At 43.4% G+C, this 25,156-nt stretch overlaps 1 protein-coding gene across 1 annotated transcript in view; it reads left to right on the top strand.

Annotated features, from left to right (window-relative positions):
* pik3r3b (phosphoinositide-3-kinase, regulatory subunit 3b (gamma)) overlaps nt 1-25,156 on the top strand; it is a 207,090-nt gene that overhangs the window by 135,762 nt on the left and 46,172 nt on the right. The gene's annotated exons all lie outside the window — the stretch shown is intronic.

Genomic DNA, 25,156 nt, shown 5'->3' on the forward strand with positions numbered 1-25,156 from the left:
TGAAGGCACAGAAAAAGTGGAAAGTTCAAAATGCAGGAAGCTGTCTAATACGTTGGAATACTGTTTAACGCAGCGGTGCCCAATACGATGATTGCCATTCACTGTGTCATTTGACATTTGGTTGATGAACAATACAATGGCAGATTGACTGGCAGCCAGTCTTAGATCTCCTCAAGCATGCAAGCCGCTGCAGAACTCAGTGAGCTAAGTTATATTGACTAAAGAAGGGGAATAAAAACCAGTGGGAGTGCACACGCCACCCAGAAAGACCCAAACCGGACTCAAACCTGAACCTTCACGCTGGAAGGCATCAGTGCTAATCACCACACCACTGACGGACATACGATCATATCAATATCACCACCAAACAGCAGTGTTCAAGATCTCACTGTATCCAATGCTCAAGATCAAAACAATAACGCAACAAAAATTTAAAAAAACAAACAAACAATGCAAACATGGCGTGAATGGGGCACACCCAATACACAGCAATCACTATACAAAGTCAACAGATTAATGCGCTGCCAAACATGCAAGCTGCAGCAGAACTCCCGTGAGCTGAGTTATATCGGGTTATAGTGGGAGGGCTGGATGACGTAACCCTTGCAACTCATCAGAGTAAGGCTAGTCACCATGAATGTATTGACCTTTTGGACTATGAGGGTTCATGCAGTTATGCACGGTATGCCAACATACGCCAATCAGCCACAGTTTAAGTAAGAAGTTAATAACATTGACCCTTGTTGGGGGACTAGGGAAATATATACTGTTGCTTCAACATTACAGTGAGCTAAAAAGGTACTACAACTACTACGACTAGATGTGGTTTTGCAATGGATCCACCTTTACAGAGGAATTCTCGAAACGATGCCAAAGAAAACCGTAGAAAAAAAGATTGTTTTGGTACGTGTGGACATGTGTGATTCACCTAGACCAGACCATGCATCCCCTCCCCACAGTGATGACGTTCCTCGACGGCAACGGGATGGTGAGCATTGATTTATCCTCTGAGCTAATCTCGAATTCCCGTCATAATTTTTGTCCAAAATACTATAAAATCTCCAAAAATCCATTTGTCCGTGTCTTATTTACGCATTGCCCGTCCCATTCTTCTAAATGTAATATTTCAGGAACGCCTTGAGGGGATTTCTTGGCTCAAACACTTTTACATTTTCTGCCTCTCTCTCTCTCTCTCTCTCTCTATGTCTGCCTCTCACTACCCACATGTTCGTGTTTTCACAGCAGCTGCTGACAAATTGACACAATCCTGGGAAATTTCCCCTGCATGGAAACCCACATTTCTTTTTTTTTTATTTTTTTATGCTGGAGCTCTGTGCAGGGCGAGGTCACAGTAGGAAAAAGAGAGAGCACCCCTTTCCTGTTAGCCTCTCTCTTTATTCCCTCGTGTTTTGCGGTAGCAGCTTTTCCCAGGCACAGCCTAAGTGACACATCGGCAACATTTAACACACACACACACACACACGAGAAAAAACACAATAGGACAAACTGTGTGTGAGTGTCTGAGTTCAGGCTCACGGCCTACAGAAACATATGATCCTCACAGCTCGTCGGTTATCTCTTCTTCACGGGGGGAATCTCCTTTCTAATCTTTTTTAATCTTCACACCTGAGCCGGTTTATCTGACGTCCTCTGTCGCTCAGGACCAGGCCTTCCTGTCTCTCTGTGGAGGTCTGTGGACTTCTGCTTTAGCCCTCCATCCTCGTGTGAACTGTTCTGTGCTACAGTATTATCTTCTCCCACCTCAGCTTTAACCAGCCTTAAGAGAGGCAGCTCTGACCTGGACTCACCTGTGAGTCAACTCTATACAATTCATCATCACCACATAGAGCGCCATAAATAAACGTTGTTTTTCATTAGTTCAGGTACATACAGAACAAACTGACAACGCATCCACACACTGGTGGAGTCCAAGGCTACATCCTCAGCATGAACTCAAAACATAACATTCACAGTTACATTAGACCAAGTTAACCAATAAACTTTCTCTTTAAAATGACATAATGTTGGTAGTGGGGGGCCTTTGAGGGGAGGGGTCTCCCACAGATACTTGATCAGTTTGGAATCTAGTGAATTTGGAGAATTTGTTTTGTGTAGTTGTCCCTAAAGCATTTTTGTGTGTATGGGGAACATTGAATTGTCACACGATGGTCAATGTTATTCACTTCTTCTGTCAGTGGTCTTAATGTTGTGGCTGAAAAACCTGGTCCACATATATAAAGATCTCCAGTAGTCTTCTAGATGCTACTTCAGATCTTTGCGCTGGTGTTCCCTCTGAAATTAGTTCCGGCGTAACGTTGATACCTGCCTGCCTTCTACTTCCTCGAAAACCCAACGAGGTAACGGCCAAATGCAGATGTCAAGGCTTCAAGACTTTAATCCTCTTGAATGCATTAGTGGCTGAGTTCAGACCTTCTATTAACACCTGACCTGGGGGATCCGATAAGTACCTGTGTTAACGCCAGGTATTTAAATGTGTCTCCGCTTGCATCGCCGGCCAGCACTTGAGATGTGATCTCAGTTTCATGCATTGGATGGTCAGTTGGATATGGTACCAGCTGCTGTCTCTAATGGATCTCTACCCACCACTGGATCAGAACCAGGAACACATGGTCTGAAAAGCACATGCATTCAGTTCTTTCATTGTATTAGAGACAAAGCTCAGATTAGAAGTGAACCCTGGACCCTCCAGCTTCACTGCAGCTTCACCACGATGCTGTTTTGAGCAGTGACGGGAATACGTAGTCCCCTGAGACCCAAGCATTTGTTTGGAATACATCTTAATTTCTTTAAAAGATGATTGAGATATTTATTTGCGATTAGTAGGACCTATAAAGTATAATAAATAAGTATCATCTTTGAACTGGAAGTAGTTTTTGAAATAAATTATGCGGACACAGGGATTATTTCACTGTATATTACAATTTCGCCAGTGACCAATGTGAACCAAAATATAAAACTGTTTGTTTAAATGCAAAATCAGAATTGGAAATGATAAAATCCCAACGTCCTCAAACGAGTACCTGTGAAATTATTTGCATGTCATATTAAACTAGAAAAGTTTATAAGAATAAATAAACAACTGTATTGACCCTTCGTCACCACACAACATGGCAGATAAAAGTGTCTCCATACGAGGACAACAGGTCTAAATGAAGCAGAAAAAGCTGCAACAAACCTAAAACATAATGTCCCCATATGAGGACACCAGGTCTCTGGAGTTTAACTCCACACTCTGTGATTACTGTGACCCAGGACATGTAGTCCTTATTCAGGTTCCTCAATGCTGCAGATCTGCAAACAAACGCACAAACGATGGTGCCAGGAAAGTGAGACGAACCGCTAAATCACAAGCAGCATGCAATAGACAGAACGCGTAATGATCCAATCTAGACATGTTCTTAGCCCGTTTCGTCTGTTAATGTGTGATTTAACGGTGAGCCTCATAGCTCATGTCCACGTCAACAACATGACTGAAGATTCCTGCTGAAGACTAATGGAATAAATTCAATCTTCCCTGCAGAGAAGTGGAAGCCTCATATCCTCATTCCATTTAATCAGTTGTTAAGCATGTTTTTCAGTCTCGTATTGAGCTGCGTGGTGCTAACCGAGCTAACCCATCCCAGGAATTCTCCACTGAGCTGTAGCTTTAAAAGTTTGCACTAGCGAGTCGGCGTGAGATAGTTTGAAAACCTGTCTCCAATAAACCAAACAGTGCATTTAAACAAGGTACAGGCGATCGTATTCTCAGACATTACAGAATATATTCAATTATTTCAAGGGGCTGAACAAAAGGCCCCCAGGCAGGAACATGTGTTAAATTCTGATTCAGATCAATAAAAGAAACTCTGTTAGACTTTTCAGGTCGAGACTACTTTGGCTTGTGGACTGGGAATCAGCTCTCCATATCTAGCCTTGCTAATAGCTCAGAGGATAGATGAATAGAGTGGTAATCAATGGTGGTATTGAACCGGTTGTGTTAACAAGCACAAGAAAAAAAAAGTGTTTCTCCTCCGCCTTATTGTTTTTTTTTTTGTTTTCCACTCTCACTTACTTTTCTCTCTTTGGAGGATCTGTTCTGAGAGAAGCTTTAAGTGCAGGAGTTAACTTAGAGACTGGACCGAAGCTTTCGTTGAGTATGTTCACACCTGCACTTCAAATCATCAAATCAAATTCACATGTGAGGTGTTTGTTTTGTATTTCGCTCTGGTGCCTTTTTTTTTTGGGAAGTCTGAATTCGAATTTGTTCTCTGTGAAGCTGAGAATGTGCAAACATGGTCTGCAGCGAGGCCGGCAGCCTTGAGCGTCAACCTTCCTTCAGATTTTTTGATCCGTTTAGCGCCGGCCCCTCAGAGCTCTGTGCTGCCACCGGTGTGCAGCTGTTTGATATGCAGCAGGGCCGTGGAGCGCGCTGTGCCACAGCTACGACTTACATTACAACTAATTGCAAACAGAAGGTCCAGAGTGAATTTACAACCTTCATTTGTATGGAGGCCAGATCTGAAGTTTGTAATGGTCCCGGATCCCGGTCACAGGACATTGTTGACTGAACGGTCTCTTACATTATTCATAATAACAACATTTCTTCACAGCAGTTGGAGTTAAAGATGGTCAAGATGTGATCCAAAGGTTAACAGCTCCCTGGATGGCAGCATCAACCCCAACATCAAGTTGTTCCTAAAACTTTTTTATGTGTGTCTCTGTGCATCGTGCTAGCAGTGGCTGCTGCCATCAAGGAGTGTCATTGCTATGGGGTGGGGGGGCCTGGTCTGATCTAGGTGGGTGCTACATGTCTAAGTAACATCCACACCAATGAATGAATGAATACCAATGACTGAACTGTCATGTTGTTGTTATTTATTTCTCTTGTCAGTGGTCATAATGTTGTGGCTGATCGTTGTAGACAAACCCCACTGACAGACGGCTTGTTTCTAATCCCTTGCTTACATTCATTGCCAGGGTCGGAGGGATACTGCTCATTTCAGGCCAAGGTTTTTCAAATCCAACCTCAAAGTTTCACCTTTTTCCCCCAAAAATTATATATATATTTAAAAAAAAACATACAAAAAGCTGCCAGCAGGAGGCTGTCGGGGTGGATGGTGGGCGTACAAGGTGCATGACTCCGCATTCAGGCTGCAGGGAACAACAAAAGCACTTTGGTGAGTTTAATTTAAATAAAGCCATTGAGCCGTCTGACTAAACGATAATGAGCTGGTAAACAAACACGTCCGTAAATCCTCCGTGTTTGTGGCATTCCTCCACTGACACCGCCGGCCTTTTTTCTTTCCGACGCTCTCTTTCTTTCTGATCCATTTGCGTTACTTTGTTACTTTTGAGAACCGTGTCATTCAAATGAGTCTAAATAATCTTGTAGTTTATGTTCAGAAGACGTTGAGAGTCTTAACTCGATGTTATTCTGCAGCTCCACTGTGATCAGTGAGCTGCAGCTGAATCATTCTCCATCTACGTCAACGCTCCGACTGTGTCTGAATGTTGTCTTTGTGAGCGACCGGCAGCGCTGCAGTTTGGGTTCAGGACCGATGGAAGGACCGTTTCCCTCACAGACGTCCAACTCCTCCTCACTCAGCCCCGAAAAAAAAAAGGCCCTTTCAGAGTCGCAGCATTGTTGACGCCGAGCTCTTTCAAGCTGCCCTCTGGCTGACACCCACACACCAGCGTGTCCTCTTTCATTCTGCAGCCATGAATATGCAAGATTTGTATCATTTAATGGGCGGTTGGTTCATGAACCTGATTCGTATTCTTCCTTTGCTTCATCGTGTCGTTCTTTCACCTTTTTCACTCTCTCTCTCTGCTAAAAGAGGAAATCTGTCAACACTCCCACGCCCTCACACATGGACACCCTGCCTGGGATTATGAGGGCTCTGGTCGCTCTGTGATTATCCCCAAACATTGTCCCCCTGCTTCTCCTAATTCCATTCTACCTGCATCACCGTGGGATTTCCTAGAACCAACGCCCACCTGTCTGTGAGTGCAGGCACGCAACCTTTGGTTTTATTTCTGCTTGTGGCACGCAAACCGGACATTCTGACAGGACACGTCTGAGTTATGTCACCGCAACGTTTGAACTCTGTGCATAGAGGAGCTTTTTAGTTTCACAGCTGCTGCCCAGGCTCGTTGACATTTACCAGCTCTGCACTCTGCAACACGGGAAATTTTCCCTTCAAAATTTCCCCATAACCTCCTGAGAACCAAGCATTTCTTTGGAATGCATCTTAATTTCTTTAAAATTATATTAAGATCTTTATGTATTTGGGTTTAGTAGGACCTAACAAGTATGAAGAAAATGAGCAACAAAAATTACGTGGACACAGGGATTATTTCACTGTATATTACAATTGGCGTCGCCAATGGGAACCAAAATATAAAACTGTTTTAATGCAAAAGGAAATTGGAATTGGAAACGATGAAATCCTGGTGTCCTCAAAAGTGTACTTTGTTAAACTTTCATCATATCAAACTAGAAAAGTTAATAAGCAAGTGTGTTGACACTTCACTACCAGTACATGACAGACAACAGTGTCTCCTTACGAGGACAACAGGTCTAAATGAAGCATAATAAGCTGCAGCAAACCTAAAAAGCATCAAGGACACCAGGTCTCTGGAGGTTCAGCTTTTCTTAAAGATTCCCCTTAAGTCTGAATACATTCCACATTATGAACCAGGTTGCATGTGAGTGTTTGCAGTTGTATAAATGCATTATTAAGATAATTACCACAAAATAATACAGAACATTTCCAAATAAGTCTTAAAAAATGTTATTTAAATTAATCTGCAGAGGATTCTCTTAAATTCCTTGTTTTTCTTTTCTAGCAAACTGTCCAAAAAACTCAAACACATTCAGATTAATATTAATTAAGAAAAAAAGCAGATTTATTTATTTATTTATTGATTCATTTCCCGCTAATGAAACTAATCAGTTAATTGCCATATCCTTGCAGCTGCACTGTGACATCTAACACAGTAAATCTGCCGTTGTTTCCCAGGTGTTTCTTTCCCAGAGTCAGCGTCCCATCAGAGACATCCAGTAAATTATCACATAGCAACCATTAGCACAGCCACAAAGTGTCAATAGACCTGTCTTCGCGGTGCCAACAGTTTAACTACGGCGCAAAATCAGTTTCTGGGCAAATTTTCTGACCTAAATACGTAAACCTGTCATGAGGTGCTAATCTGTCAGCGCTCTCAGCAGCTCACTCAATCGTTAGCTCATAAAACAACTCGGCTTTATGATGCAGAGGCTTCACCTGCAACCGAATGCCTCAAAGAAGGGAGATTTTATGGAGTGATGTTTGTTGGTGGACCACTCCTGTGGAGGGGAACAGTCGTCTTCAATCTGTCTGACTCTCTGTTCATTATTTGTGGCTTCCAGACTCTTTAGAGATGATTTTGGAACCTTTTCCAGCCTGATGAGCAACAACAACTCATTTTCTGAGCTCCTCACAAAGCTCCTTTGTCCGCGGCATCGTAACACCAACAACATCTGAGTCTCATCACATTGATTGGAAACACTTCTGAACAGATGGACTCTAATCTGGCCTCGGAATTAACTTGTAATCCTAGAGGTGCACCTCACTGATATGGAATATTGGCTCATTCATTCCTTGCTCCAAATTTGTTGATAAGAGGATTCAGAACTTGCAAAAAAATTCCTTTAAGGTACATTTGGAACTGATCAAAATCAATTCGTCTGAAATGAATCAGACGTTAACGATAAAAGTCATGCGATTAATCACGATTAAATATTTAAACGGCTCAACCAGAACAGATGGGAGTTATGAACGGGGCAGGGAGCTGAGATGTTGATTAGAGTTATGGGAAATTATCAGGTAAATTTAAAACAGATTTTTTTTTTTTAAAAAAAGTCATGCAATGAATGATGATTAAATATAATATATATTTATATATATAATATTATAACCTATTGTCTTCCCTATTATCCATGTATGTGCCTTCAGAACTGCCTTAATTCTCGGTGTCATACTTTCAACAAAGTGTTGGAAACATTCCTCAGAGGTTTTGGTCCATATTGACATGATAACATCAGTTGCTGCAGATTTGTCGGCTGCACATCTATGATGAGAATCTCCCGTTCCACCACATCCCAAAGGTTCCTCTATCTATTGGATTGAGATCTGGTGACTGTGGAGGCCGTTGGAGTTCAGTGAACTCATTGTTATGTTCCAGAAACCAGTTTGAGATGATATGAGCTTTGTGACATGGTGCATTATCCTGCTGGAAGTAGCCGTCAGAAGATGGTCCACTGTGGTCATAAAGGGATGGACATGGTCAGCAACAATACTCAGGTAGACTGTGGCATTTAAACCATGACCCCCCCACTATTACACCACCACCACCAGCCTGAACCGTTGACACAAGGCAGGATGGATCCATGCTTTCATGTAGTTTAAGTTCTGACCCTGACATCTGAATGAAGCAGCTAAAATTGAGACTCATCAGACCAGGCAACGTTTTTTCCAGTCTTCTATTGTCCAGTGTTGATGAGCCTGTGTGAACTGTAGTCTCAGTTTCCTGTTCTTAGCTGACAGGAGTGGCCCCCGGTGTGGTCTTCTGCTGCTGTAGCCCATCTTCTTCAAGGTTGGACGTGCTGTGTGTTCAGAGATGGTATTCTGCATTCCTTGGTTGGAACCAGTGGTTATTTGAGTAACTGTTGCCTTTCTATCATCTCCAACCTGTCTGCCCATTCTCCTCTGACCTCTCACATCAACAACTGCCGCTCACTGGATATTTTAAATTTTGGGACCATTCTCTGTTAAACCCTAGAGATGGTTGAATGGGAAAATCCCAGTAGATCAGCAGTTTCTGAAATACTCAGACCAACAACCAGACCACGTTCAAAGTCACTTAAATCATCTTTCTTCCTCATTCTGATGCTCGGTTTGAACTTCATCAAGTTGTCTTGATCACCTCTACACGAATACATACATTGAACTGCAGCCATGTGATTGGCTGATTAGCTATTTGCGTCAACAAGCAATTGAACAGGTGGGATCTAGTGATGATGTGGAGGCCAGGTCAACACCCTGTGATGTCCTTCATGTTTTTTTGAGTGTTTTTGTGTGTGCATCCTGCTGGTGGTGGCTGCTGATATCTATGAGTGTCATTGCTATGGGGTCGGGGTTCATGGTCTGGTTTAGCTGGGTGCCACATGTCCACACAAATAAATTCCAGGTCCAAACGTTTCCCAGCAGAACAGTGAACTGTCACAAGATGGTTTAAATGTTACTTTAATGTTGTGGCTAAGCTAACGTCTCCTTCTTGCTGCCAGGCTGAGTTCAACACTCTAATATTAAAGCAGCTGCGCCGCACGGTTCACTTGAAGTAGCACAGGATAAATATTGTACGTACGCACAGTGAACGCAGCATCCTGAGGCCTCATGCTCTCCTCCCAGAGCTGAACCGCAGCACGCAAACGGTCAGAGACGTGCCACCTTCAATCTTTGAAGGATGTTCGGTCTGTCACACGGTCCCTCTGAGCTCCTCCCCCCCTCCCCCCGTCCTCCCCCATCCTCTAACACACACACACACAGAAACACACACAGTCAGGAACACACTCAGGCCTCTCGTACCGCCGCCCTGTTGCGTGACAGACCCTGACATGTTTCAGCTCTCTCGCTAGAGTAGTTCACTCATTCCAGGAAAAGTAAGAATGTGTGTTTCTGTGTGTGTGTGTTTGTGTCCATGTGTGTGCGTGTGAATGAGTGTTTGTGTGCGTATGAAACGGTGAACGCTGTGGCGTTGGCTATGCATCATGGATCCAATGGTCCCCGGAGAGGAGGAGGCTTCTCGCTCCTCCATCCTCAACTCTTATTCATCCGGCCTCTCCTCTCTTTTTTCTCTTGTTTTCTCACACTCTCCCCCTCCTTATTCCTTTTTTCTTTCTCTCCGTTTCATCTCCTGTTGTTTCCCACCACTCGTTTATATTCCCCTCATCACCTTAAACCCTCTCATCCCATTCCTTTGCGTTCTTCTTCTTCTATTCTTCCTTTATTTCCCTCCTCATCTTTATCTGTATTCTCCTCCTCCCTCTCCGCTTCCTCTTACCCTCCTTTTACCTTTTTAACATTCTTCTTCTCTCTTCCACTTTTTCTTTTCTCTATCTCTTATGATGGATCATCCTCAGGGACGTAGGGGTCCACCTCCCCCCCTCCCTCGGTCTTGACAGCTCTGAGATGTCCCACCGGCCCCACGCCGGGAGTCTCTGAGGGGCTTGTGGGAAACAGAGACACAAGGAAATGTATGAAGAAGCTTTAAGAGCACTTCACCGTGTGTGGTTCGTCTCCAGCAGAGACAGTTGATCTAATGTGTGGGTTCACGCTGGAGGAGGCGGTTGCGTGTCCTCTCCGTCTCCCTCTCACGCTACCGCTCCGTCCCGTCCTCCCCCTCGCCATGTCAGGTGGAGGAAGCTTCAGACTGAGGGGGGGGGCGACGGGCTCTTGACAGGACTCCTTGCGTGACACGTGGATGCAGATTGATCGTCTGCAGAGAGTAAACAACGAGACACGAGGGCGCGACGGCCACTTCGAATTTTCTCCGAGAAACTCCATCTGTCGTCTTGTTCTCTGCAGCTTTTCCTTTGAAAAAAAAAAAAAACTGCAGCGACAACGAGAAAGAAGCCGAAGACTTTGGATGCAACATGCAGGAGAAGCATGTTGCATCCAATGTTGCAACATTTTTCTGTTATCTCAGTCACTTCCCGCCTCAGAGAGCTTGATTTTTCTTTGTTACCCAACACAAACACTTGTGCGTTGAGTGGAAGGAAGTGTGTGTTTGCAAAGGAGAGAAGAGGAAAGAAAAAGGAAATAACTGCACGGAAGAGAGACAAAAAAGAAAATTAAAAAATACTGTGGTAGTGATATTATATTAAGATATGACATTGAATTTACTTTTATTTGTATAGCATCAGTGTTGATGCAGTGGAGAACCTCAGCCTTAGAGCAGGAAATCAGTCAGTGATGCTGTATTAATGTAACACAACAATACAACAATGACTGGTTATAAACTAGAGGATAAAAGTCAGTCAGCTTTTAAACTTGGGACATTTTTTTGTGTGTTTACTTGATCAAATTAATCTCTGGTAGCTGATACGTTTCTCTACAGTAACGAGGAAAAAAGACGCACAAATAAATCTAAGAGGATCTTAAAAGACTTGACTCAGGTGGCAAACATCTGTACCTGCTGTTTGAGATGTACACTGATCAGCCACAACATTATGACCCCCTTCCTAACACTGTGCAGGTCTGTGGTGACTCATCAGAGAACGTTCATGGACCTTCTGAGGCTGTTGAACGTTATTAGCAGGAACTAATAAACCTTCCGCTCTCTGTGTGGACTTCTGCTCCCTCTGAATCTGCCCTAAAGTACTTTAAACTAAGCTCGGTTTCACGACATAACCTAAGCTCCCGCTGATCCCCATGCCCCCCCCCCCCCCCCCCCCCCTCCGTCTCTCCCCTCCCCATCCCCGCACCGATGCTTCTACTTGCACTCTCATGCACTTTACATTACTAAAAGCATCGACTAAACAGGATTGTGCGCGGCTGCTGTGTTTTCTGCCCATATAAGCTTTGTAGGCTTTCAGTGGTGTCAGCAGTGTGTGTGTGTTTGTGTGTGTGTGTGTGTGAGTGAGTGTGTGTGTGTGGATACATTATATACAGTACGCCGTGAAGATCACAGAGGTGGGTGAGATCAGCGTGGGTCAGTGGGTATGGCTTAGTGTGGCTGCAGAGGGATGCAGGGATGCAGGGATGCCACACTAAGCTGATTAAATGTTCACACTCGGGGTCAAGTCGAGCAGCCACTCATTGTCCCGAGCTGAACTGCAGCCAGCACTTAGAGCTCTGCGCTCTTTGAATGTCTGAATGTCTGAATGTCTGAATGTTTGAATGCGGAGCACGGTGGCAGCCGGCGTGTCACGACATTTCTTTCATCGCCGTGTGTGTTTAGATTAACCCACAGAAGGTCAGTTTCTCAACATGCTCTGAAGGAATATGCACTGAGGGATGTGTGTGCACATGCACATACATTCTCCCTGAAGAGACACCAGTTTGAGCTCCGTCCCAGATTGACTTGTCACGCATTCGGGATTCTGCAGCAGTTTTATTGCATACCTTCTCTTTGCTCCTTCCTTCCTTCCTTCTTTCCTTCCTCCTCATTCTTCTTCTTATCTTCTCCGCAGTGATTCATCCGACGATCGATGTGTCTGGTTTGCACAGATCCTATAACCGCGCTTTATCTCAACAACTGCAACTTAAAGATTTTTGGGATGACTGATAAAACCTTCTATGAGAAATGACTACGGGCCGGATGCACAGATAAAGACGAATCCTCTGAAGAGTGGGGTTTGAAGCTCAGTGAGGCGTCTCTGGACGTCTGCGTCTTAGCAGCGTCTGACTGCAGTTAGCTCGTGGCTAAATTAAAAAATGATCAAAGAGGTGGAGCGTGAGTGAAGCTGAAAACTGTTTATCTCTTTAAGTTGCACTCGTTTTAACATGGACGTCTGAGGGGGATTGATTCGCTTTGGGAGGAACTGCAGATTTAGGCTCGTATTCATTAGAAATGGAGGTTGTTGGTATGTTTTTTTATGTCTGAGACTGGATGAGCTGCATTGAGGTTTTTTCATAAATGATACTGAAGCTTGGTTTATATTCCTGGAACTGGTCAACACAGAGGTCGTGTTTCCTTTGGTCCAGGCTGCAAACGTGTTTAAAAGTTCGCTGCAGCTTTTTTGTCACTTCCTGTCTTTGCTTCCTTTTCCAACGCTGAATGTTTCCGTTTGGAAATGAAATGGTGTCACAGAAGCTCGATGAACAGAGATCAGCTAAAAGTAATTTCAAAATGAATGACACATAGAAATCGTACTTGGTTTTTGTTCCCCTTCGTCCAAGCGGCATTCAAATTATAATGTTATTCTTAAATTTATGCAAAAATAAGGTTCAACTCCACTTCTATGGGAATAAGATGCAGTGGTGGTTGTCATGGTAACACGGCACGCTTTAATGTAAAGCTGTCACTAATGATTCATGTGGTTTTTTGTTTGTGCATCTTTTGAATCATCATAAAATCAACTCATTTCAAAGTAAAAACTCGTGGAAATGAATCATTTTAAGTCGTAGTTGAACTTGACGACTTGCAGCAGATTCATTTGCAGTGGATCAACTGATCGATGGACTCCACCGAGGGTCCCCCCCCACCCCTCCCACGTCATCACTGTCAATAGACTCATGGACCACTCACGTGTGAAATAATGCCCACCTCCACCACAAAGATGCTGGGACTTAATGGCAGCCATCTGTGGCAAAGCAGATTACTGCAGGCTGCAGGCTTTTCCACACACCCTAACTGTGCGAGTCAGTGGAGCTCGGTGCAGGGCAGCAGATGAAAGTACGTCTCAGTTTATTCCTGAGGAGTTGAAGTCGGGACACGACGCTCTCCTGGGGGGTCCGAGCACGAGGGGCCATGCTTTACATCTGCTCGAGAAAAGGCAGCGTTCTGTACGTGTCCCTGTCTGCAGATAAACTGCGACTGGACGACCAGAAGTTGTTGAAACATGTGACGCTGTTAATGTGTTTACACGTTCACCCTGATAAACCTCATCCCAAGATTAAGTCATTACATTTTTCTATAGCACTTTTGTCCTCAGCCTCAGGTCAGAGCCTCGGGCCAACGCTGCATTGGTCTCAAAGCTGCTATTCATGCAGTGCAGTTAAAGGCACCAGAAATCAGCTTGACAGCTTTATTGGCTGATTTTGTTACAGTAAGTTATGTCTGATATTTTTTGAGTCCTTGCATGAACTTTTTCACTTTTATTTTTTTCAACGCACGAATCCTCTGCATTCAAGTTTTATTTAACCTTTTCTGTGCCTGAATCACGCGCTTCCTAAAGTTATTCTTTATGATGTTTTTTCTTTTTTCTTTTAAATATAAGCTATTTCCTTCATCCTCTCCTTGGCCACGCTGCTGTGGCCTCGTGCAACATCATTAGTCCAGGAGCTCGATCTCTGAGAAAACTGTCAAGCCTGAAAGTTGATGTGTTGCCAGATACAGCTGATGGTTTCTAGGCCACAAGCTGATCAAAAACAGCCAAAAAGCACAATCTCAGTATATTAGATCTGTAGTGGGACTTTAACTTTGAGAGCAGATCACAGGTGCTACGTCGTAATGCCCAGACTGGTCCGGGTGAACGCACCTACTCTGAATGAACAGAGAAATAATCTTCCAATAAGGCATCAGTTCATTTTGCAGAATTTGTGAGATGCTCAGACCTTTTTGCAGAGCAGGCTTTCCTGTCTGCAGCCCCAGTGACTGAGTGCAGTAAATGCACTTTGATTTTTCTTTCAAATCAGCATTAAAAAGTAAACACAACAACCGGCAAAAAGATCCCAAACCAGCCCAGACATGGGATTTAAAAAAGAGTCTGACAACGGTGGAGAGCAGGACCAAAGCAGAGACACATGAAAGATTAAAAGTCTAGACTGAAGATATTGAGGAAGGAGCCAATGACAACGTTAGCACATTTCAAAACCGAGCAAAACCGCACATATATTCAAGACATGTGTAGCAGTAACCAGCCTCAATGAAAGAGTTATTATTATACATAAGTGTACATGGATGTTTGTGATTCAGCTTCAGCCAAAAGCTATGGGGGATGTTTCAACATGCAATAGTTTTAAATGCAGCACTAAAATAAATTTGAATGAATAACTTTAGTTTTTGAAGCTGTTTTTATTGTTTCTGCAGAAACGACGTCCAACCAGAAACAGATTAAAAGTCTGAACTGATTGTTAGATGATCAACTCTTCGCTGCACCTTAACCAACCTGAACAACTTTTACCAGAACCTGCGTTTAAACATTGATTCACGTTTGACTCACTCGGTCGCTGCTCTGCAGGTCAAAGCTCTGAGACGTCGGGTCACGCTGCGGTGCAGAGCTGCAGAGCTGCAGAGCTGCAGAGCCAGGCTGGATGGTTTCACATTAATGTGATGAAGGCGCCGTTCGGAACAATGCAGTAAATGCTGCGATGCATTAAGGCTGAACGTGTGAGTGACGGCTGTTCAGGTGCGGGGCAGGCGAGCAGAGAAGACTCAGCTTTTACAGGATTAAACTTTATTGATGGTTTTTCATCACGGCTCATCGATCCATTTTCCCATCCCCTCCTCATCCCGCCGTGACCAGCAGCCTGTGACTCCTCAGGTCTGAACGTGTCAGTGCATGTGACTGTGTGGTATGTGCCACTGTTCCACTGCTCCTAGTGCAGAATTCCTTCCTTTATACATACTCACACTCACAAAAGAGAGAAAATAACTTAAAAAAAGACATTTTTATATTGAGGTCTATTAGAATGGACTCAATTTTGGAGTCAGCCTCAAGTGGACATTAGAGGAACTGCAGTTTTTGGCACACAAAGAACAGACATTGCTGAAATACTACTAAGTTTATATACCTGAAACTGGTCATCGAGGAGCCTTCACCATATGGCAGATCTATTCAATTAGGATTAGGGTTAGAACCAAACCTCTAGTGGCACCGGCCTGTGTTCTGGCCCGAACAGAACTGAACTGAACTGAACTGAACTGAACTGAAGAGATGTTTCAGACTGTAAATGCAACACTCGGCGTAGCCTTCACATTATTTTGAAGCGTGACTACCGCCACTGACAAGAGGAATAGAATAGAATACAATAGAATAGTGTACAAAGAGATTAGAGATCTTCTCCTTTTCAGTGCATAAAAACACAAGTATATACAAATTATTGGAAAGACAGAATTATTTACAAAGATTTAGAAGCTAGACTTAAAATACAAATACTAAAAAAAAAACTGTATTGTTTTTTTTTAGCAGCAGTGGTAAAAGTGTAAACATGTGTTGCAGAAAGTTTTTAGAAAAGAGAATAGCAGCATCGATGTAGTTGGAAAGAGTATAAGCAAGAGTCTAAACTAAAACATGTCATTTTCAACTCTGAATGTAGAATTGACAATGAAAACTGTTGATTTCTGGACGGACAAACACTTATTTATTTTACTGTCAAGCTCAAGTGCTCATGAGTTCATTGGTTTGTGGTACCAGCAGATTTCTATTGAGTTAAATGCACTTTGTAATGTACTACGTTCAGATATACAATATACAATCATACAATGCACATTTTGTTTTTATACGTGGGTAAAAAAATGTTTCTACCATCTCTAGTTCTGTTCAGTTATAGCTCTGCTGTTTTGTTTTTGTGCACTTTTTGCTGTGTCACTAGGCGCCTCATAAGGTCTGGCCCGACTACATTTCTTGATTTTAAAATTGGTCCCGACTGAATTTGTAATTGAAGCACCCAGCTCTAGGGACTGCGCCGGTGAAAGCGGTTTCTAAAAGTAAAAACTGCTTTGGAAACAGCACAATACTTGTTACCAGCGTTGAATGGTTCAGTTCAGTTTTGATCCATGTTTGTCTGACTTTGTCGATCTGCAGCCAAACCCTTGAGATCTTTGTTCATGCTCTGGTGCACAAATAATATCTTAATACCATACGAGGCAGAAACTCTGTTTGCTTCCTGGTAGAACAGAGCAGGTCAAGGTGACTGGTTTGGCTTCTTCTACTTCTTCTTCTTCTTCTTTGAGGGTTTTTAATGTCTGGAAAACATCTTGCTCTGTTTTTTCCCTCCCGGCTTCTACATCTTATACACAGTTGAGTTTATTTGCACGTAATTTATTTTGCACATGTATTCCAGACGGACTTCATCACGTTGAGATTAGTGTTTTCTGTCGGGGTCAGACCATCTGTTGCAGGTCTCCTCATTCTTCTTCTTCTTCTTCTTCTTGTGGCTGGAGGTGGTTCTTCATGGCTCTTTATGGCTCGATGGGACTCTTTATATTTGGACTCTTTTTCTGCTGCTGAGTGAAAGGAGGACAGTCAGAAACCTCCTGGTGCTGTTGTGTTGATGCAACGACTACTTCATAACTAGACAATAAGTGGAAAAAAACACACATCAGACCAGACTAGACACGCACACACATCTGACCCAGTGATATTTGACACGAGCAGGAGGAAGTCCAACCTGTCACTTAAGCCTACCAGCTTCAGCAAATATTGCTTCCCTCTTGCCATTTTCTCTTCCTTTTCTTTTCCTTCCCTCCATCACTTGTTATCTGTCTACTTGCTTTCTGCTCTTGTTCATGCTTCTTCACGTCTGCGTTCTTTCTGAATCTTTTAAAATGTGCCCTGAGCTCCAGACCTTCTGATCAGATCATAGTCTCAGTTTATCTTGAACCCACTGAGGTTTTTTTTATTTATTTATTTATTTTTTCACAGATCATTTTCTCTGTGCGCAGGACGAGACAGACGAGGGGGTAATGACTCTCTCTAATAGGGCTTAGTTCAGCTGCCCGCATAATGCTGTCTGGCCTTTGTCTAATCACAGCAGACACACACTCGGCCTCCGCTCAACAAGGGGTTAACCTACAAAGAGAAAGGGGTGAGGAGCTGAGAGAGAAGAGGGGAGGAGAGGGAGGAGGGGGACTCCCTGGAAGGAAAATATCATGAAAATAGAGAGAGAGACCAAGCAAAGGGGGTTGTCATCCTGACAGACAGATAGCATCGCGGTGAAGATGAGTGAGCTGCATGAAGAGGCTGCAGTTAATAACCATTCAGCAGTGACCCTGAGCAGAGGTAATGATGCTCCGAAGCGGCCGGAGCAAATTATCTGTAGAGGGAAGGAAGGAAGGAAGCGGAGAGAGCGAGAAACTAATGGCAGCGTCAAGACAAATACGAAGCAAACATTGAAGAGTGTGGCGATGATGCTGAACTTTAGCCCTGCCCTATCGGCTAAATAAAAAAAAAAACTAGCTCTCATAGAAAGAAAGAAAGAAAGAAAGAACGCCGACAGAAATGAGCGAACGACTACGCCGCCGTGATGAGGTTGAACTACGACCTCGCCGAAGGTAACGACACCACAAGGCCTCGGCTAACGGATTAGCCGCGGCGCTAACTAGCGGACTGTGAGCCACGGGGGAGCCATCTCATTCTGCAAAACATGAATCTTATGAGCGCGTGCAGAGGGAGAAAGAGGGAAGATTGATGAAGTCTTTTCTCAGTCACGGCGGCCTTCAGTCCCCAACGAGACGGTCAAGGCTTCGTCCTAACGATAATGCTCATGTTAGTGTATATAGTTAGAAATGTCTGTCTGTGTGTGTGGGGGATGCACTGTGTTGCAGAGATTCAGGACTGCCATTATAAGGTCTTTATTCCCTAATGGGATGATATATACATGGATGTATTTAAATGTTTGTCAAACGATAATTGGAAGGAGTCACTGATATAAGTACGCTGAGTTAGCGGTTAGAACCAGGCGCGTTCCGATGAAGTTTTCTAACTCCCGAACCGACTCCAGATTCGCTCTTAAGTATCTTGAAGTTAGTCCACAAATTTGTGCAGAGGCTTTTCTTCTTCTGGGAATTCTGGCAGCTCTCACACTCACCAAACCTAAAACAAATACTCACTAAAAGATCAACTACCGCTGTATCACTGAGGTGCTGAAAGAACGTGACCATTCTCACAAAGCATCCAGGATTTCATCTTCTATTTCTAAGCAGATTCATCCACCTAGTTCACGTCGTATTATCCCCCTGATTCTTAATGCACACGTCTCGTATGTGCATTCAGATTTGTGTCATGACTGTGAAGGACCTGATAGATCAAGTCAGCTGTTTATTGGTGTCTGGCCTCCTGATAACCACAGAACAAAGTTCTTCTGGTGCACATGAAGCTAGTCTCATCTTCATCTGGACATTCAAGTCCACAACAACATGATGATCTTGAGTGGATAAATTCTAGAGGTCAGCTCTATATGATGTTTTTGTACCTCTGTCTAGTTTTCTAGCTTCCCAGCTAATAGTAGCGCTTCCTGGCTTCCCAGCTAATAGCAGCTCTTCCTAGCTTCCCAACTAATAGCAGCTCTTCCTAGCCTCCCAGCTAATAGCAGCTCTTCTTAGCTTCCCAGCTAATAGTAGCGCTTTCTAGCTTCCCAGCTAATAGCGGCTCTTCCTAGCCTCCCAGCTAATAGCAGCTCTTCCTAGCTTCCCAGCTAATAGCAGCTCTTCCTAGCCTCCCAGTTTATAGCAGCTCTTCCTAGCCTCCCCGCTAATAGCAGCTCTTCCTAGCCTCCCAGTTAATAGCAGCTCTTCCTAGCCTCCCAGCTAATAGCAACTCTTCCTAGCTTCCCAGCTAATAGCAGCTTTTCCTAGCCTCCCAGCTAATAGCAGCTCTTCCTAGCTTCCCAGCTAATAGCAGCTCTTCCTAGCTTCCCAGCTAATAGTAGCTCTTCCTAGCTTTATAGCTTCCCAGCTAATAGTAGGGATTCCTAGCTTCCCAGCTAATGCGGCTCTTCCCGTTTTAATCTCGGTTTGGTGTGTCTGCAGCTTTAGAAGCGGTACTAATTGCTGCACTGGGGTGCTAATGGTTTTTTAATATTCTCCATGAGCCAGTAGTCTCCAGTTAAACTTTTGACGTTGAAGTCCTGCATGCTTAATTAAGACCCAGTTTTTTATATCAGACTCAAAGAGATGCAACATTTATAAATGCCACGATCCTACGGGTATTTTTTCAAGAGAAACAAGAGGAGTAGATTCATGCAAGAATCTCATTTCCTGCTGTTCAGCTCTGATAGTGGAGTGTTTATCAGAAACATCCATGTTTGGAACAGGCCAAACTGTGGCTTTACTCGAGGAAATACATTAATGGAAAACTGCTGTGAACACGCTGTCAACGCTCCCAGATGACGAGATGACAACCGCTCGATCAGGCGACTTCGGACTTGACATTGCACTTCCTTTACACCTGCCATGAGTGTGAAGAGCAGATCGAATGAGTGCTTGCTTTAGAGCAGACCTGCAAATGTTTCGGCGTTGGTAAAAGACACTTAGTGCATGTCACAACCTCCTAAATGTATAGTAAAGTTTAGTATGAGAGAAACACCTCATGTAAACAACTTGAGGAAGATGCAGCACGAGCCTGACGATGAATCAGCAGCTGCACAGAGAAATTATAAAACACAGGCTCAACTATTTTAGGCTCCTCGCACAAACATATCCTCTGACACAGTTCCTGTCTTTCACTGTTCTACCCCATTAAGCGAACCTCATGCTGTGCTGTGATGGCTTTGCGTGCTGTGACACACTCCACGCGGGCGGCCAGGGTCGCCTGAAACCTTTCAAGGGCAAAGTAATGGCTTTTTTTGGAAGGAGAAAGGAGGAGGAGGGGGGGCTGCTAGTGCTTTTTGTGTGTTGGAAATCACTCAGTCGCTCACAGTCAATCAGAAGTCTCAGATAACAGGGAGATTTTGCAGAGTCATCCACCAGCGCTCGTCTGTACTGAAGATTAGTCCTGCTGCACTAGAACCTCTTTAGAAAACCCATCTGTTCCGTCTGAAGTCAAAGTTACTTCTGTAATATCAATATCAACAGTCGCCCGAGGCAGATTTTGGGGGATTACGAGGAACATGCTGGAGTCCGCTGCCTCTGGAAGTGTTCACTTTAATCTGCATTTTAAAAGCTGGACGTCAAGTTTCCTTTTGTCAGTTTGGTTTGATTAATGGCTGTAGATGTTGTAAACTAGAGATTCACAGCTAGAGGTGCAGATCTTTAGCTTCGCATATATGCACAGGTAGCGACGTCTCCATGGTTACGGCCACTGAGAGGCAAAAAGTGACAGTTGAACATGGAGATTAGCAGCATTAGTTTGGAGCATAGGCTTTAATACTGTGCAAACTGTAAAACGAAATAAAAAATAATGGGGAGGAGCTGTCATGGCATTGACTGAACCAACAGATCTGAAAAGCAGCCAGAGATATATTTTATATTTTTACAGATATTTGCCAAAGAAAAGAGAAGTTAATGGATCCAGGCTCAGAAACCGGGTGTCGTGGTTCACATTTAGTGTATTTTTTGGACCTTAAGTTACTTCTTAAGTTCCGTTCTGGAGGGCTGTCAGATACGTTTGTGGATGTGGTTGGTTTTGCGTAGTTACGGCCGACAGTAACTAATTCAACAATAAATAACAATAAACTGAATATTTGTGATCACTCCTCGTCATCCAACACTACTTCTTGGTAAAGCTCCTAGCATTAGCATCTAGATCGTATGGATCATTGTTGAGTCCAATCGTCCTTAATTTGATCTGATAATCCACATTTTCCCCGGTCTCTCTGTCACCATGTTTTTGCCACTCGGGGGGCGTGGTCCCGTGCTTCAGTGACATCAATGCATACCTTATATAGTTTACCAAAATGCCCTCCATGTTTGGATGAATACTCTCTGATGTTGGTCAAGTTTCACTTTTGAAGCTCAGCGTGGTGCCTTAGGCCATCTCCATCTCGGTGGTGCTTGACTTCGCCCAACCTTGAGCTAATGCAGAAATGGAACAAAATGAAAGGAGAAATTAGCTTTAGAGACCAAAGCGGCCTCCGAGGAAGTTACACAACTAAAGCCTGAGTTATGCTAACTGCTGCTGGTCTAAGACGTCTCAGTAGATGCCGTGTAGGAGGCTGAACGAGGGAGATTTCTCTCTGGGTTTAGTCGGCCGCTGAGACACAAAGAATGCCGACAATAATCCACGGTTTACTCTTGTGTTCGATGATTTCTCCTCCTGTTCCAGCGTGTTTTATATTTTTGGTATTTTCCAGGTAATTTTCCTGACTTTAGATCCAGTGCCATCGGCATGAAACCCCTGCTCAACTAAAATCTAAAATCCTATTAGCCTCGGCTGGACTTTGGTAATTCCTAAGTAGGAAACGTTACCATGCTAACAGCTAAACGTCCTCGGTGATTATGAGAATCCTGGAGTTAGCGTTAACCTCGCTAACCCCTTGAATTGTGCCAAGTCTTATTATGTAAAGGAGCTGTTTTTCTTTTGTGCCGTTTGAAGAGCTCCACCTGAATGTATGGACGACAATGGAAATGGAAACGACTTCAAGACACGAACACATGCGGAACATTTTTTGCCTCCTTGTCAAAGAAAGTAGATGTAATCGCGCTTCTCCTGTGCATTGAAACGTAACCTTTAGATCGCGCCTCCTCAACGGAGAATTATTCAGGCCAAAGTGGAGCTTTTGAGCTCCCTCGGTTTGGTTGAACTGCTTCGCTGCAGACAATAGAATCTCCTCCACCTCCATCTCAGCCTGTCCCTGCCTCCACCCGGTACATCCTCTAATAGGATTTCCATCCATTAGATCTTTTATCATGACCTCCATGCATGTTAAGGAGGCAGAGATGAGCTGAGGTGTATCGATGCAGGGAGGTGATAGGGAATCAATAGGCCTATAAAATGGACAATCAGGCACTGAGGCTCGTGGCCACAGGCCCCGGCCGCCTGCTGGAAGCCCTGAGGGGGAATATTAGCTCCGTCTGTGTGTCCGTCTCACCCAAGTGTCTCTAATTAAAATGTACAGCCCGTCTCCTTCCCTTTATGTCGGCCTTCTGATTAAAACGTAAACCTGTCTGCGAGCGGCGATCATTTCACTCCCAGCAGCAGGTTTGACACTGGGAAAAAGAAAAAGGATGAACAAAGATTAAAAGAACTGTTTGATAAATGATTTACATTCATACTTTTTTTTTTTTTTCAGGCCTTAATTAAAAAGAAACAACTCATTAAAGTAATGAAAGACCTGTTGGAAACTGGAAAGTGACATGAAAAATGCAAAAATGAGAATTGATATCTAAAGACTGGACTCGCTGTATTTATATTTCTGACTGAAATTATTGGGTATTTGATCTGATGACGGTTCTGCTGCTGCTCCGAGGACTGGAAATTATTTAGATGGATTAAAATTGCACAAGAATAAAACCCGTTTTTAACATCTGAACCATCACACATGAATACACATGAAGCATGATGTTAAGCACAAAAAGAAAAAAGAAAAAAATCAGATTTCTACAACCAGTCAAAAGTTTTGACGAGAAGGTGTTTCCAAACTTTTGACTATTTCTCATCCGTGTAATAAAAATTTCATTAATGTATCAAATATTTACTCGTCAGAGCAGATATGATATGAAAACTTTAATCTTCGTATTTAAAATAGATCATCTTTATCAAATGTTTCTGCGTCGCACGGTTGAAGTTTCCGATTTTTCAAAAATCAGACACTGAGATGTTCCATGTGTTTCGCTGCTCGTTTCTAAATGAACCGTTTGGGCCTTTTAGGAGTAAGTTCACGGGACGTTTCAACATCTTTTCCCTCAACACGAAAGTCAAGTTCACAAGATGTGTGAAATGAACACAAAAAGATTCACACTATTTAGTTATTAGTTGGATTTTTTTTCTTCTCCTGGTGTTACACAGAAACGCACACGCGTCTCATTTCCCTCGTGACCTCTGACCTCCCAGACAATGGCCAGTGTCTTCTCTGATGAAGAGCTCCACCTCCTGCTCCGTGTCACACTTACTCATGTGGACATGTGCACACACAGACACACACACACATGCACAAAGCAAACACACTCACCCGCATAAGGACATATGTGTTTGTCTGCGGCTAAAGAAACTCCGGCTGCATGTGTGTGTCTGTTTGTGCACAGCTTGTGCACATGTGCTGATTCAGCTGCTTTTACCTTCACTGTAAAATAAAAAAAAAAAATAAAAAAAAAGGTTGCACCGCATGTGCCATTAATTTTCCTCTCTGCAGAGCTCATCCTGTTTCTATTTATTTACACTGCGCCGCTTCATGCACATGTACAGCTGGTTGCTGGAGTTGTGCGCTGGCTCTAAATCCGGACATCAGAGCGGCTTGTTTCCTCCCAGATAACTGTTGGTGTTTGAGCTCGTCTCCCCTGTAGAACTGAGCCGAGCATCTTTACGTCTCTGCATGAAAATGACTCAGAACATCAGCAGATTGTGGACAAAGAGAAACCAGTTACACACACGACACAGTGTTTGTTTCTGCAGGATCAGTGAGGTGCATCTCTGTGATCACAACTTCATTTCATGGTTAAATTAGAGTCCATGTGTTCAGAAGTGTTTCCAGTCAGCGTGGTGAGGATTCGAGCCCAGAACCTTCTTGCTGTGCAGCGTCAGTGCTAACCAGCTAACCAGCTAACCAGCGCACCACTTGTGTCGCGTTCAGCATCGGCTTCTCTTGCGTAATCAAATTGAGCTCTGAATGCATTTGCTCTAGACGAGTGTTCAGATGTGCATTATTGACCTTGTGTCTTTGTGGTGGCTCACACGCAGAGAGACGTGGGGGTGGGGGTGGAGGGGATTTCATAGACTGTTGCAGCCGGAATGAGCTTGTCCATCAGAGCAGCCGAGGGTGAAAAGCATTGCTCACAGGCAGGTAGACGGGCAGAACACAAAACACCTCTATATGCATTGTTCTGGATTCATGACTGACATAGAAGGACTGAGCGGCTGCTGCATTAAGGCTGAGACACACCAAGAGTCACTACTGGTGGCAGTGCTAATATTTGTGTTCAAGTACAACTTTTTCCACGTATGTCTGACTCACAGACTGGTTTCAAACGAGTTATTAAAAATCTGATTTTGTCTTCTTTAGTAGCGATTTGTGCTTTTTGTGTGTGTGATTTCTATATTATATTGATATTCCTGAAGCTGAATTAGTGATTGTTTTGTATGTTTTCCCTCAGACCACACAGTAAGTAATGTATGTTAATAGGATATTTAAAATTTATTTGAACTCTAAATGATTATTCTTCATATTTGGATACATTTGACTCTACAAACTGGCGAAGGGCTTTCAGAGAACATCTGTAAACCTTTAGATCACCTGATGGACTGGACAAACCTCGGTACTGAGCCAAGTTTAGCTCGGCTTCTCCAAGTCTGAACATGAGAAATAAATTTGCCTCTTGCATCTTAAAAGAACAAAGAAAAGAAAAAAAGCTGCAATGAAATTTCAAAATACACGTTTTCTTATCTTTAAGAAGATACAAACCAAACACATGAAGAAACACTATTATTAGCTGAAGAACTTGGAGCCTCATGTCCATCCTGTAGTTTAGTTTTTGTTTATTTATTTCGAACGTTCAGAAGAAAAGGAATGCGTCAAATGCAAAGACATAAAAATAAAAATACTCACAATTAGTAACTTAAATTACTGGTCGATGTTTT

Source organism: Mugil cephalus, chromosome 6, assembly GCF_022458985.1.
Source record: "Mugil cephalus isolate CIBA_MC_2020 chromosome 6, CIBA_Mcephalus_1.1, whole genome shotgun sequence".
In the NCBI taxonomy this organism is placed as follows: domain Eukaryota; kingdom Metazoa; phylum Chordata; class Actinopteri; order Mugiliformes; family Mugilidae; genus Mugil; species Mugil cephalus.